The sequence below is a fragment of the Molossus molossus genome, unplaced genomic scaffold (genome assembly GCF_014108415.1).
Source record: "Molossus molossus isolate mMolMol1 unplaced genomic scaffold, mMolMol1.p scaffold_m16_p_6, whole genome shotgun sequence".
NCBI lineage: Eukaryota > Metazoa > Chordata > Mammalia > Chiroptera > Molossidae > Molossus > Molossus molossus.
The window spans coordinates 72,300,592-72,317,271 of record NW_023425399.1 but is presented as its reverse complement, the minus strand read 5'-3'; positions in this window follow the sequence as shown (position 1 = coordinate 72,317,271).

Sequence of the window (16,680 nt, the reverse complement as noted above, 5' to 3'; positions counted from 1 at the left end):
TCTAAAGATTACAAATACTATGGCATAAATGCATACCTTGTACTTATTTATGGTCTATGAATAGTAGATACTTGCTTTTATTAAAATGACAGTCAACATTTATTAAGCATAGAAGCAAATCCTTCAAAGAAAAAATCTAGGATAATACTTGTTATATTAAATCTTTCTTGACTTTCTCTCTCTCTCTCTCATTACTTTATAATTTTACTTTAAAAATAGTATTTACCTTTGTAAAGTCATAAAATCAATATAACATTATTAAACCTGGTATATTTCCTAAAATAGCAAAATACACTAGGACTTTTATCTTTAAATAAATATCATCTTTCAATTTAGTCATATTAGATTGCTAATTACTTATTCCATTGATATTGTTATTGTTTGAGTCATTTTCTGAGCTCTTGTAATTACCATCATAGCTGGTGGCATTTCTTTTGAATGTCTTCAATATTGGCAAATCTTTTTTCTTTCATGGTGGATTATGGTTGTGGAAATAACTAGAAATAATTTAGAGACAACTCTTAGGTGAAAACCTGTATGTCCAGGTTGAATTATCTTGCTTGGCATTAAAACAAGAATGAAATTAAGTTTGTGAAGTAGTAAAACTGGCTTTTTTAGTGTATGTCTCACCAGTTTCAAAGCACTTATATACAAGAGAAAAAAAATCCAAAATGCTTTGAGTGATTGCACCTTAGTCAGAATAGTTCCCCTTACCATGGTAGGTTAATGACAAATTATTTTGGTCCCTTATTTTGCTTTGATACCTGAATCAGCTTCAGATCAGTGGAAATAGATTTACTTGTTTCTCATGCAGAGAGTTTCTTGATGTTATACTGAGTGCAATGTACTGTAATGGACTGAAGTCTGGCAGATGTGGGTTTCAGTCCTGACATTGCATGGGTATAATATTCAAAGTAATCTCAGGCAGTTTTGATGTTAGCATCTGTGGAATGGGATGATAAAATTTAACAAGTTGTTAGAATAAGTGAGACAGTATATAAAGTATCAAGACAGTGCATGATATGGAGGTGCTAATGTGTTTAGTTTCTGGCTGGTTTGGAATAAGATAGGATGTAATAAAATAGAAATGATAAAATCTTCTTTTAAAAAACATTTTATTGATTTTCAGAGAGAGAGAGGAAGGGAGAGAGAGAGAGAGAGAAACATCCTTGTGAGAGTGAAACATTGATTGGCTACCTCCTGCATTTCCCTACCAGGGACTGAGCCTGAAACCCAGGCAGGTGCTCTGACTGGGAATTCATCCAGCAACACTTCAGTGCTGCAGGATGATGCCCAACCAGCTGAGCTACACCTGCCAGGGTTTCTAGTTATTTTATATTCTGTGGAATTTAGTAGAACAGATAATAGGTGGGTAGGGATATAAACTGGTTCTGTATGAATAGACAACCTTCCATTTGTGTATATTTTCTGTGCCATGGAAAATTTTATTTCTGGACATCTTTTCTATGTTCAGTCTAAGGCATGAATTAATCTGTGATCCTGGGCATGAAGAGAGAATCAATGAGGGATGCTCAACTGTAAAGCTCTACTTATGGAAGATGATATCTTCAGATATCCTTGGGACAGAGCACTCAAGGGTCCCTCATTAGAACTTGCACTCCTGTTCTTATAATTAAGTTTTTATTAAATCCTCACCCGAGGATATTTTTCTATTTACTTCCAGATAGAGTGGGTGGGTGAGAAAGGGAGAGAAAGGGAAAGAGAAACATCAACGTGCGAGGGACACATTGATTGGTTGCCTGCCGCACGGCCCTGACCAGGGCCGGGGATGAACTGCAACCGAGGTACGTGCCCTTGGCCGAAATCGAACCTAAGACTCATTGGTTTGTGAGCTGACACTCTACTGCTGAGTCTAACTAGCCAGGATATAATTAAGTTTTTTTTAATGTATAATTTTATTTCTAAATTTAAAGTTACTTTTTAATATACATACAGTGACTTTCCCTTTTTTTGGTGTACATATGTATGACTTTTAACACATATATAGTTATTTCTAACAGCCTAGATTTGGAAGCAGCACAAGTGTCCATCAGTAGATGAGTGGATAAAAAAGCTGTGGTATATTTACACAATAAAATACTGCGTGGCCGTTAAAAAGAAGAAAATCTTACCTTTTGTGACAGCATGGGTGGGCCTAGAGAGTTTTCTAATTAAGTTTGTCACAATTAGAGCTGACCAAAAATTTCAACAGGAGTACTAATGATCTAATTATGAACAATCATCTCAGAAATTGTTCCTAAAGTGGCTTAAGATAAATATATATTGTAAAGAATTGTAGAAGTGGTTATATAACTTGACTGCTATAGGGATAAAAGGGACTTCATTTCTGTTTGGTTTTGCTCTGTTCTAGATGTGATTTTGTGAATAGGAATCAATTGCCTCTTGTTGGGCTTTATTTTTCTCATTTTCCTTTGAACCTATAAAAACTTTAATATGATTTGGTATTTGGGAAGCACCAGTGATGTCCATTAGATATGTGTTTCAGAAACTTCATTTTATACTCACAATGCTCAGTTTTTGCTCCTTTATAACAAAAGGTATATTCTTTCAGTGAATTGGTCCTTTGGCCAGATATAGATAGAAAAACACCGACTTCCTTTGGAAGATACTGGTTTCTGCTGGTGAATAGGTTGGCAGTTTTAAAAAGTTGTGTTCTTCACAAGGCATGACTTTATGAGACTTCAGTTTTAGTGGTGGAGTTGATTTTCTTTCTTTGCAGTGTGGAGTACATGCCAATAAAAAGTAGAAGAAAAAATAATGCTCTGTTATTATAAGGAGTGAATAGCTGGATAAAAACTTCCTAACAAAAAGCTATATGAGCCCTGGCCTATTTGGATCAGTTGGTTAGAGCATCTTTACATACACTGAAAGGTCATGTGTTTGATTCCCAGTCAGGGCATCTAGGTGGCAGGCATGATGCCTGGTTGGGTTGCTTATGAGAGACAACAAATTTATGTTTTTTTCTCCTTCTTACCCTCTCTCTAAAAATCAATGAACATGTTCTCAGGTAAGGATTAAAAGAACAAAAAGCTATATAAAAATCATGGTGTCTATTTTAGTGCAGCTTAGGTCTTTGATTCTAAGACACAACATATAATTAAAAGTATTAAAAAAATATATAATTAGACCTAAACCACTAGATTAGTCAAAGGTTATGCATTGAGAGATTACATTTCTTCACATATTACTCTCATCTCTCTCTCATTTATTATACATTATTTCACAGAATGTAACTCAACCTACATGTTTTCAGTAAAAATAAATGCTAAAGTCATAAATAATTCAAAAGAATATATATACTTCTATGTTCATTGTAGTGTTATTTACAATAGTCAAGATCTGGAAACAGTTCAATTGCCCATCAGTACATTAGTGGATAAAAAAGCTGTGGTACATTTACACAATGGAATGCTATGTAGCTGTAAAAAAGAAGAAAATCTTACATTATGTGGCAGCATGGATGGACCTGGAGATTATTATGCTACATGAAATGAACCAGCTGAAGAAAGACAAATACTATGTGATCTCACTTATATGTGGAATTTAATGAACAAAATAAACTTAAACAAAATAGAAACAGAGGTATGGATACATGGAGCAGACTGACATTTGTCGGAGAAAATGGGGGCTGAGGCCCTGGATGAAAGAAAGTGAGAGATTAAACAAAGAAAACATAGATATAACACATAGACATGGACAACAATATGGTGTTAGCCAGAGGAAAATGAGATGCAAAGGTAGATGGAGGTGGGCAAAAGGTACGTGTGTGTTGTGGGGGGGAGATAATGGGGGCTTTACTTGAGGTGATGGGCATATGATGCATTGTGCAGATGATGTTTTGTTAAGTTGTACACTTGAAACCTGTATGGTTTTGTGAACCAATGTCACCCCAATAAATTCAATAATAATACATAAATTACTAATATCTAAATTAAAATTGTATGTTATATATCATTTACAACATATATAACAAAGGATCTGTATGCCCTTACACCTGTAACCGTACTCTCTGGCGAGCACCTATTCAATTCAACACTTTTGGTTTTGCAATACCAGCATTGCTTCAGTGCATTTTCTCAAATTGTTGTCTATGAATTGTCTGCCACAAAATTCCCAGGATACTAATGTAAAGGGTTGGTTCTTGAGCCCTTCCTTCAGACCTACTGAGATAGAATATCTAGAGGTTACATCTTTAATCAATTTTAATTCTGGAAATAGCTCTTATTGAATTAAAAGAAACAATTATTATCATAAAGGTAGTGAAACTGAACATAAATCTTGAGAGAACTGAAGATTTTTTGCTGATTAATGTGTTAATTTGTTCAATAATCATATATTAAGTGTTCATTATGAACCAGACAATAGGAATACAAAGATAAATTTGAAAGTGATCCTGCCACTTAAGAACAGTTAATTTGGGAGAAGACAGATGAATAAACATAATTATAATACAATGTAAAAACCCTGAACTAGGGGAGGTCTATTGTGATTATGCAGGATGAAAGAGGGAGTGACTATTGCTTGGGATTGGGAAAGGCTTCACCTCTGGAAGACCAAGGAAGGGTTTGGTCTTTCAACAGCTCACAAAAAGCTTAGCACATGAAGGAGCTTTGAGAGAGTGTACTAGGCAAATTTTGGTTCATTGAGAAAGTACAAAGCCAGTTCTAGGGGAATCAATAAAATTGGTTACAGTTTCGGGGAAGAATTTTTAGTCTACTCTAAAAATTTTAAGCAAAATTATACCATAATAAAAATACTATTTAGAGATGATTCTAAGGATTATGAATAAACAGGTTAAATTAGAAATAAGAAACTTAGAAATAAATCAAGAAGCATTTTTATACCAGGCATGTAGAAATTAAGGTGTGATCTGAGGAGTTGTACAAAGAAAACAAGAGGTTAAACAGAAGTGGCATTTTGGAGCAAGAAATAGTAACATTTGATGGATTTAGTCTAACCAAAAACTCATGTGTGAAATTATCTACTTTTCTATATTCATAGCTCAGGACTCCATCATTATTTTTAAAAGTTCAGTTTCATCAATTTTTGTGCATTTTGTCTGTGGCAAACATATTTCTTCCCTGATGTAGTGATTTATTTAAATACTGTAATTTTATTAATACGTCCCAAATATATGACTTGTATGGAAGTATCCTACCATTAAGTTGTTGATAATACCATAACAGATTTAGGAAAAATGTATTCTACTGATAATTATTTGTGTCCTGTAGCTTCATTAAGTTCTTCATCTAGATTTTAGAAAGATATATATACTGCATTAATAGTCTATTGCCTAGTAACAAGAGTTTTTAAATGAAGGATGAAATTACCAAGGAGCAATCTACATGAAAGATGGGGAAAGTGAGATGATGAAGTACGGGAGCCTCCTTGACACCATGTATCAATTGAGAATGTGGGAATTATTTAAGTATTAAATGTTTTGAACTTAAATCTTTCAGGGAGACTTTCTTTTCCAGTTAGCATTGGTAGAATGAAAGTAACCTAGTATTTTTAGAGACACTACATTTAGAATGATACAATTTTTGATATAGAAGTGAACAGCATAGATGTGAAATTCCTTAGAGGCTCTAGAATAGGGGTCAGTAAGCTGTGACCTGCAGGCTAAATCCAGCTCACTGCTACCTGTTTTTATAAATAACATTTTACTGGAACACAGTCACTTTCATTCATTCATGTATCATCTATGGTTCATTTTGTGCTATAACAGTAGGTTTGAATAGTTGCAACAGAGACTTCATGGCCCACAAAGCCTAAAATATTTACCACTTGGCCTTTAACTGGCCCCTGCTTCAGTAATAAAAAGTTTGCTGACCCCTGCTTTAGAAATAAAAAAGTCATAATATTAAAGGAGCACAGAGGTCTTTCTGTCCTGGTACCCGTGAAGCTCCACTTTTGTGTCTCCCTATTTCTATATGGGAAGTAAGAAATTATATCCTTCCCTAGTGTCTTTACTACCTGTAGGCCTTAGGGTTCAGCCAATTGTCATTAAATAAGTTTCTTAACCTCAACTTCTTTTCACCCTTTCCTGCCTTGTACTCTCAGCCACCTTCTGCTCCACAAGAATGCCATGTTTATATTTACTTCAGGATTTGTCAAAAGCTTGGAAAACTTCCATTATGTCTTTTTTTCCCCACTTCCTTTCAGAAATAACTGGTTGTACTTTAGCAGATGCCCCTTTTGTCACCTGATCTAGGATAAAAAGGAATTATAAACTATTTTTTATCTTTTTTTTGTTGCAATTTTTATTAATTTATTTTTATTACAGATGTTTCTCCTTGTTCTCCCCTATACTCCCTCCTCTTGATCCTGCTCTCCCTCCCCCTTCCGCCAGCATTGTTGTCTATGTTCATTGGTTCCGCATACATGCATATAAATTCTTTGGTTTATCTCATCCTTCCCCCCCACCCATCTCCTCTGAGGTTTGTCAATCTGAATCATACTCCTTTCTCTGGGTCTATTTTGTTCATTATATTCCACAAATAAGTGAAATGTGGTATTTGTCTGTCTCTGATTGGCTTATTTCGCTTAGTATAATGATCTCCTGATCCCTCCATGTTGTTTTAAAGAAGAAGAGATCTCTCTCACAGCTGCATAGTGTTCCATTGGGTATATGTATCACAGCTTTGTTATCCACTCATCTATTGATGGACACTTGGGCTATTTCCAGATCTTAGTAATGGTAAATAGTGCTGCTAAAAACATGGGGGTACATATATTTTTCCTGATTGATGTTTCAGGCTTCTTAGGGTATATTCCTACAAGTGGGATCAGTGGGTCAAAAGGAAGTTCAATCTTTAATTTTTGAGGTAACACCATATTGTTTTCCATAGTGGCTGCACCACTCAGCATTCCCACCAGCAGTGTACCAGAGTCTCCTTTCCTCCACAGCCTCGCCAACACTTGTTGTTTGATGATTTGTTGATGGCAGCCATTCTGACAGGTGTGAGGTGATACCTCATTTTTGTTTTAATTTGCATCTCTCTGATGATTAGTGATGTTGAGCATTTCTTCATATATCTCTTGGTCATTTGTATGCCCTGTTTGGAGAGGTGTCTATTCAGCTCCTCTGCCATTTTTTTTAATTGGGTTCTTTGTCTTCCTTTTGTTGAGTTGTATGAGTACTCTATATATTTTGGAAATTAACCCCTTATCTGATATATCATTGGCAATGATGTTCTCTGATACAGTGGGTTGCCTTTCCATTTTGATGTTTGTTTCTTTTGCTATGCAGATGCTTGTTAGTTTGATGTAGTCCCATGTGTTCATTTTTTCCTTTGTTTCTGTTGCCTTCGGTGATGTATCAGTGAAAATTCTGCAGCGTATGATATCTGAAATTTTGATGCCTACATTTCCTTCTAGAATTTTTATGATTTCACGGGTCACATTTAAGTCTTTTATCCATTTTGAGTTTATTTTTGTGTATAGTGTAGGTTGATGGTCTAGTTTTCTTTTTTGGCATGTAGCTGTCCAATTTCCCCAACACAATTTATTGAAGAGGCTGTCTTTACTCCACTGTAAGCTCTTGCCACCTTTGTCAAATATTAACTGAGCATATTGCTGTGGGTCCATTTCTGGGTTCTCAGTTCTGTTCCACTGGTCTATATGCCTGTTCTTGTGCCAGTACCAGGCTTTTTTGATTACAGTGGCTTTGTAGTATAACCTGATATTTGGTATTGTGATACCACCTACTTTGTTGTTCCTTTTCAAAATTGCTGTGGCTATTCAGGGACTTGTTTGGTTCCATATGAACCTTTGAAGTATTAGTTCTAGTTCTATGAAATATGTCGATGGTATTTTGATGGTGATTGCATGGAATCTATGGATTGCTTTGGCTAGTATGGACATTTTAATGATGTTAATTCTTCCAATCCATGAACAAGATATGTGCTTCCACTTTTTTATATCTTCCTCTATTGCCTTTTTCAATGTCCTGTAGTTTTCTGCAAATAGGTCCTTTCCTTTTTTGGTTAAGTTTATTCCTAGGTATCTTAATTTTTTTTGCCACAATGGTAAATGGGATTGTTTTTTCAGTTTCTCTTTCTGTGAGTTCATCATTGGTGTATACAAATGCCATTGGTTTCTTTATGTCAATTTTGTATCCTGCTACGTTGCCAAATGTATTTATTAAGTCTAGTAGATTTTTTTATGGAGTCTTTAGGGTTTTCTATGTATAATATCATGTCATCTGCAAATAATGACAGTTTCACTTCCTCCTTTCCAATTTGGATCCCTTTTATTTTTTCTTCCTGTCTGATTGCTATGGCTAAGACTTCCAGTACTATGTTAAATAAGAGTGAGGAAAGAGAACATCCCTGTCTTGTTCCTGTTCTTAAGGAAATGTTTTTAGTTTCTGCCCATTGAGTATGATGTTGGCTGTATGTCTTTCATATATGGCCTTTATTAAGCCTAGACATGATCCCTCTATTCCTACATTGCTGAGCGCTTTTATCAGAAATGGATGCCTGATTTTGTCAAAGGCTTTTTCAGCTTGTCTTGATATGATCATGTGGTTTTTATTCTTCATTTTATTTATGTGGTGTATTACATTTATTGATTTGCGAATATTGTACCATCCTTGCATCCCTGGAATGAATCCCACTTGGTCATAGTAAATAACTTTTTTGATGTATTGCTGGATCCGATGTTCTAGTATTTGTTCAGAATTTTGGCGTCTATGTTCATCAGCGATATTGGCCTGTAGTTTTCTTTCTTTGTAGTGTCTTTTTCTGGTTTTGGAATTAGAATTATGCTGGCCTCATAAAATGAGTTCGGAAGTCTTCCTTCTTTTTGAATTTTTTGAAATAGTTTGAGGAGAATGAGTATTAGTTCTTTTTTGAATGTTCGGTAAAACGTCCTCGTGAAGCCATCTGGGCCTGGGCTTTTGTTTGCTGGGAGGGTCTTCATTACCTCTTCAGTTTCCTTAGTTGTGACTGGTCTGTTCAAGTTTTCTATCTCTTCCCAGACCAGTTTTAGGAGACTGTGTGTTTCTAGAAGTTTGTCCGTTTTACTTTGATTGTCGAATTTGTTCCCGTATAGTTGTTCATAGTAGCTGTTAACAATCTTTTTATTCCTGTGGTGTCAGTTGTTACTTCTCCTCTTTTATTTTCTTTTTGTGTATTTGGGTTCTCTCTCTTTGTTTCTTGGTGAGTCTAGCTAAGGGTCCATCAATCTTGTTTATCTTTTCAAAAAACCAGCTCTTTGTTTCATTGATCCTTTGAATTGTTTTTTGGTCCCTATGTCATTTATTTCTGCTCTAATCTTTACTATTTTCTTCATAGTTGCTCTGGGATTTTCTTTCCAACTCTTTAAGTTGTGAGGTTAGACAGTCAATTAGAATTTTTTGTTTGTTTGTTTCTTGAGGTAGGCCTGTAGTGCTATGAACTTCCCTCTCAGAGCTGCTTTTGCTACATCTCATAGAGTTTGTGTTGTTCTGTGTTCATTGTCATCGGTTTCCAAAAAGTTTATAATTTCTTCTTTGATTTCCTCAGTAACCCATTCATTGTTTAATAACATGCTGTTTAGCCTCCATATGTTCAAATGTCTTTGCATGTTCTTGTTGCAATTGATTTCTAGTTTTCTGCGATTGTGATTTAAGAAGATGCTGGATATGATTTCAATCTTCTTGAACTTGTAGAGATTTAGTTTGTGTCCTATCATGTGGTCTATCTTTGAGAATGTCCCATGTGCACTTGAGAAAAATGTGAATTCTGTAGTTTTGGGGTGTAATTCTCTGTAGATTACTATTAAATCCATTTGGTTTAGTGGTTCATATAGAGTCTCTGTTTTTTTTGCTAATTTTTTGTCTAGAGGATCTATCCAGTGATGTCAGCGGGGTGTTGAAGTCCCCTGCTATGATTGTATTGCTGTCAATTTCTTCTTGGAAGTCCTCCAGAAGATTTTTGATATATTTTGGTGCTTCTATATTGGGTACATATATGTTTACCAAGGTTATATCTTCTCGTTGGATAGATCCTTTCAATATTATGTAGTGGCCTTCTTTTTCACTAGTTATGGCTTTCATTTTGAAATCTATTTTAGCAGATATGAGTATTGCTACCCCAGCTTTTTTTCCCTTTTTGTTTGCTTGGAAGATTTTTTTCCATCCCTTCACTTTCAACCTATGTTAGTCTTTTGTTGTGAGGTGGGTCTCTTTTAAACAACATATAGATGAGTCACACTTTCTTATCCAATCAGCTACTCTGTGTCTTTTTATTGAAGCATTCAGTCCATTTCCATTTAAGGTGATTATTGGTATGTACTTCTTTATTGCCATTTTTGTTTTCTGTGGTTATATTTTTCTTCCTGTTTCTTCTACTAATTACGCTAGTCCTTTTAACATTTTTTGCAGTGCTCGTTTGGTGCTAATGTTTTCCCTTAGTCTTTTTTACTCTGGGAAGCTCTTTATTTGACCTTCTATTTTGAATGATAGCCTTGGTCGGTAGAGTAGTCTTGGATTCAGATCCTTGTTTTTCATGACCTTGATTACTTCTGCTATTATTTCTGGCTTGTAGTGTTTCTTGTGAGAAGTCAGCTGAGAGCCTTATGGGATTTTCTTTGTAGGTAACCTGTTGCTTCTCTCTTGCTGCTTTTAGGATTCTCTCTTTGTCTTTAATTTTTGGCATTTTGATTACTATGTGTCTTGGTGAGGGCTGTTTGTGTTCTCCTTACTTGGGACTCTCTGTGCTTATTGAACTTGAATGTCTTCTTCCTTCACCAAATTAGGGAAGTTTTCTGTCACCATTTCTTTGAATATATTCTCTAACCCTTTCTCATTTTCTTCTTCAGGGACTCCTATGATGCGAATATTATTACGTTTCTCGTTGTCTCACAGTTTTCTTAAACTGCTTCCTGTTTTTTAATTGTTTTTTTTCTTTTGGTTTTCTGATTGGTTGATTTTTTCTACCCTGTCTTCCAATATACTGATCTGGTCCTCAGCTTCCTCTCCTCTGCTTTTTAGACCTTCCAATGTGTTTTTTTATTTTTGATATTTCATTTTTGATCTCTTCTTGGTGGTTTTTAATTTCAAATTGGTTTATTTTCAGCATCTCCATGTTCTTACTCATGCTGTTGAGTTTCCTCAAGATCATGGCTCTGCATTCTAGCTCTGTTAACTTGCCTAACTGCTTGACATTGATGTCATCTTTGGTGGAGGTCTCTTTTTTTTTCATTTGGCTTTTGTTTCTGTGTTTCACCATTTTGGCTATCACAGTGGGCTTTGGAGCCTGTCAAGTTTTCCCTGTGGGTGTTGGTGTTCTGTTGTTTGTGGCTCCCTCTCCTGGGTTTAGATGAGCGAGGGAGGACCCACGTGAAACACCACATTCAAGTCTTACTTTCCTGGTTAAAGTTGCTAGCCCTGGAAAGGTACTATTTTTCTCTAGCTTTTTGCCTTGAGGCTAGCAGTCAATGTTACTTTTATAGTTTTGGGTTGTCAGTTGATTGAAAAACTCCCTCAGGTGCTCAGAGTAAGGGGATATCCAGAGGTTAGGGCAGATGCTGGTTGTTAATGAGCCTCAATTAGCATTTCAATGGCCCACAAAGTGGGGTTGGATCTCCGAGGGAGGGGCTGCTGCCTCTCCTCAGAGCCCTGGGAAGAAGCAGGATGGCCATAGTCCTGCATGGTTGCAACTCAGCAAAAGCTCTGAGTGTCCTCCAAATCCCGAGTGTTCCCACACAGTTCCAGTCCAGTCTGCACTCCCTCTGCCGGAGCCCAAGGTGAGTGGCTGTGGCTTTTTTAGCCCCTGTCCTGGCTCTTCGCTGTGGAGCCACTTGGGAGTTTAACCCGAGGGCGCTGCTCCCAGCTAAGGTCTCTGCTGTCTGTGGGCTCCCAGCCCCCGTCTCATGCCTTTGCATTCCTACCAGGATCGAATCGGTGTCCCTGGTTATATGGTCCTTGCAAGCTGCTTTTCTGTTGCTTTTTCTCATTGATTTGTCTGTGTTATTGTTGTATTTCATGTTTGTTTCTGGGAGACGGTCTGTGTAGCTTCCGTTCACCCTGCCACCATTTTGGAATTCCCATATGATTTTTATCTTTCATTTTGTTTACGTGGTGTATCACATTCATGTATTTAATTTGTTAAATTGATTTTAGAGAGGAAAGGAGAGAGAGAGAGAAACATCGATGAGAGAGAACATTAATTGACCACCTCCTGCATGCCCCATACTGGGGATTTCACCAACAACCTGAGAATGTGCCTTGACCGGGAATTGAACCAGTGTCCTCTTGGTGCATGGGTTGATGCTCAAACTCTGAGCCACATCGGTTGGGCAACATTGACTTTTGAATATTTTACCAAATATATATATATATATGTCATTTATTTCCACTCTGGCCTGTATTATGTCTTTTCTTCTACTTACTCTGTGTTTTTCTTTTTGTTCACTTTCTAGTTCTTTAATAGGGTTACATAGTTTATTAGAAATTTTTCTTGTTTCTTGAGGTAGAACTGTATTTCTATGAAATTCCCCCTCAAGACTGCTTTTTCCATGCCCCATAGATTTTGTTTTTGTATTTTGAGTTTCATTGATTTCCAGGAAGATTTTATTTCTTCCTTGATTTCCTTGATAACTCATTCATTGTTTAATAACATGCTATTTAATCTCCATGCATTTGAATGTTTTTGAGTGTTTTTTTTTTGTAGTTGATTTCTAGTTTCATGCCATTATGTTCTGAGACGTTGCTTGATTTTATTTCAATCTTCTTGAACTTGTAATGATGTCAGTGGTGTGTGGAAGTCTACAACTATGATTGTATTGCTGTTGATATCTCTTAAGTCCAGGAAGAGTTCTTTTTACATATTTAGGTACTCCTGGGTGCATATATGTTAACAAGGGTTATATCCTCTTCTTGGTTGATCATTTTAGTACTATGTACTTTGTCTCTTGTTATGGCCTTTATTTTGAAGACTATTTTGTCAGATATGAATATTGCTACCCCAGCCTTTTTTTTTCAGTTCCATTTGCTTCTAATATTTTATTTTATCACTTCATTTTCAGTCTGTGTGGCTCTTTTGTTCTGAGTTGGGTCTCTTGTAATCAGCATATATATGGGTCATGCTTTTTTATCCACTCAGCTACTGTGTCTTTGGTTTGGACCATTTAATACATTTACATTTAAGGTTATTATTAATATATAATTTAATGCCATTTTAATTTATTATGCCTATCTCTCTCTCTCTCTCTCTCTCTCTCTCTCTCTCTCTCTCTCTATTTCTTCTACTTATTACAGCAGTCTCTTAACATTTTTTAAACTTATCTTTATTGTAAAATATATTACAGATGTTCCTCCTTTTCCCCTTATTGATCCCTTCCTCCCCAGTCCTGCCCCACTTCTGCCTTTCTCCACACTGTTGTCTGTGTACATTGGTTACGCATATATGAATATAAGTTCTTTGCTTTATTTCTTCCCACCTCATCCCCTTTCCCTTTGAGGTTTGTCAGTCTAACAAGTAATTTGTACTTCTTAATCCCTTCACCTTTTTTTACCCATTCCTCCAACCCCCTCCCATCTGGCAACCAACAAAATGTTCTCTCAATTTATAAGAATGTTTCTGTTCTGCTTGTTCATTTTGTTTGTAGATTCAGTTGTCGATAGATATGTATTTATTGCCATTTTGTTTGTTCATATTTTTGATCTTCTTTTTCTTCAAGAAGACCCTTCAACATTTCATATAATAATGGTTTGGTGGTGATGAACTCCTTTAACTTTTTCTTGTCTGGGAAATTTTTCATATGGCCTTGATTCTAAATAATAGCTTTGCAGGATAGAGTAATCTTGGTTGTAGGTTCTTGCTTTTCATCATTTTGAATATTTCTTGCCACTCCCTTCTGGCCTGCAAAGTTTCTTTTGAGAAATCAGCTGACAGTCTAATGGGAACTCCCTTGTACGTAACTAACTGCTTTTCTTTTGCTGCTTTTAAGATTCTCTCTTTGTCTTCAACATTTTTCATTTTGATGATGATGTGTCTTGGTGTGGCCCTCTTTGGGTTCATCTTCTTTGGGACTCTGTGCTTCCTGGACTTGTACATCTGTTTCCTTCACCAAGTTAGGGAAGTTTTCTACCATTATTCTTTCAAATAGGTTTTCAATTTTTTTTTCTCTCTCTTCTACTTCTGGCATCCCCAAGATGTGAATGTTGGTACATTTAAAGTTGTCTCAGAAGCTCCTTACATTATCCTCATCTTTTTGGATTCTTTTTTTTTTTTGCTGTTCTGATTGGGTGGTTTTTGCTTCCTTGTACTCCAAATCAAGGGTTTGCTTTTTGGCTTTACCTACTTTACTATTGAATCTCTGTACATTATTCTTTATTTCAGTTAGTGCCTCCTTTATTTAGGAGTGGGTTTTTTTTTTTAATCCTCACCCGAGGATATTTTTCCATTTTTTGTACAGATAGAGTGGGAGGGAGAGAGAGGAAGGGAGAGAGAGTGAGAAACATCGACGTGAAGGGACACATCGAGTGGCTGCCACCCGCACGACCAACCAGGGCCGGGGACAAACTGCAACCGAAGTACGTGCCCTTAGCGGGAACCGAACCCGGGTCTCTCCGGACCGCAGGCCGACGCTCTAACCGCTGAGCCAATCTGGCCAGGGCAGGAGTGGGGTTTTTTTATGCTCTTGAGGCTCTCACTAAGTTCATTGAAGTTCTCACTAAGTTCATTGAGCATCTTTATAATCAGTGTTTTGAACTCTGCATCAGTTAGGATGCTTATCTCCATTTCGCTTAGTTCTCTTCCTGGAGTTTTGTTCTGTTCTTTCATTTGGGACATGTTTCTTCGTCTCCTCATTTTGGCTTCTTCCCTGTGTTTGTTTCTATGTATTATGTAGAGTTGCTATGTCTCCTGGGCTTCCTCGAGTGGCCTATTGTAGTAGGTGTCCTGTAGGTCCAGTGGCACAACCTCCCTGATCTCCCAGCTGGGCTCTCGAAGTATACCCCTTGTGTGAACTTTACACCCATCTGTTACAATTGAGTTTTGATTGTTGTTGGCACATCAATGAGAGGGTTTTACTCAGGCTGATCAGCTGCAAGGACTGGCTATCCCCACTGTCCACTGACCTCTGACTACCTTTGATAATCAGATGTTCAGTGGTCCACCACACAGAGCAAGACTTACTTCAGTAAGGCTCTGGTACCCACTGAGTTCATTCCTTGAGTGTGTCATTTGTGGAGGTGGTTGGGTGGTGGTGCTTTGCAGTGCTCTGAAGCTTTCCACTGGGTGTGCTGCTCTGGGGCCAGGTCAGCCACTTCTGGGTGTTCTGCTGGAGCCCCCAGGCATAAGCTACAAAGCAGTCTGCAGATGGCTGCTTCATGTGCAGGGCTTGGAGGTGCCCAGGAAAAGCCAAGTTGTGAACCAAGGCTGGCTGGTTCTAGTGCCAGGTCTGGGGTCACTTAACAAGAAGTATAGAGTTCACTGAGACCAGATGTTGGTTGTTTGAAAGAATTTAGTAAAATCTGAAGCAGGACCAAGACAGGATGTTCATTTGGTAAAGCAACTAGCAATAGCTTGGGTGGGTCTGAAAGTTGGGTGGGGCAGAACCTCAGGGAATCACCAGGGCAGGGCAAATAGTGTAAGCTAGATTGCTTGAATCCCATATATGACTGCTGTCTGCCTGCCCTGTGGTGGAAGGGCTCACCAAAGGAACAAACGCCTCTGACAGCATGTCTGTCCAGAAGAAGGTGCCTCTCCAGCCCTTGCCCCAATGCCAAACAACTCAGTTCTTCCTTATATGTTTCTGGTACCTTTTGAGCTGCCTCCCCCATGCTGGATCCTGGAGGGTGAAAGTCCAAGGATGTTCATGCATGGATCCTTTAAGAGGAGCAGCCTCAGGCTCCCTCAGCCTCAGTTCCTGCTGGTTTTTGCAGCCAGAAGTTATGGGGACTTCTCTTCCTGGCACTAGAACCCTGAGCTGGTTGCCTGGTGTCAGAGGGGGACCCCTCACTTCTCAAGGAGGACCTTTACAGCAAAGGCATCCCCCTGATTTTTATTCTCCACATGTGGGCGTGGGACCAGCGCATCTGCAACTCTGCCCCTCCTACCAGTCTTGATGTGGCTGCTTCTTTAATTTTGTCGATATAGGACTTCCACTCAGCTTGATTACAGGCAGTTTTGAAAGATGGTTGTTCTATAGTTTAGCTGATACTTTAATGTGCTTGTGGAAGGAGGTGATACCACATTTACCTATGCCACCATATTGACCAAAGTCCCTTTAACATTTCTTGAAATGCTAGTTTGGTGCTAATATATTCCTTTAGTCTTTTTTCTTTTTCTTTTGGTCTGGGAAGCTCTTTATTTCACCTTCTATTTTGAATGATAGCCTTGCTGGATAGAATAGTCTTGCTCTCAGATCCTTGTTTTTCATTACCTTGAATACTTCATGCCATTTCCTTCTGGCCTCTAGTGTTTCTATTGACAAATCAGCTGACAGCTTTATGGTAGCTCCTTTGTAGGTCACCCATTGATTTTCTATTGCTGCCTTTAACATCTCTTGGCATTTATTTTTTGGCATTTAAATTTTGATATGTCTTGGTGTGGGCCTCTTTGGGTTCTTCTTCCTTGTGACTCTCTGTGTTTCCTGAACCTCTATGATGTTTTTTCTTCACCAAGCTAGGGAAGTTTCTCCTACTGTTGTTTCAGATTCTTTAAC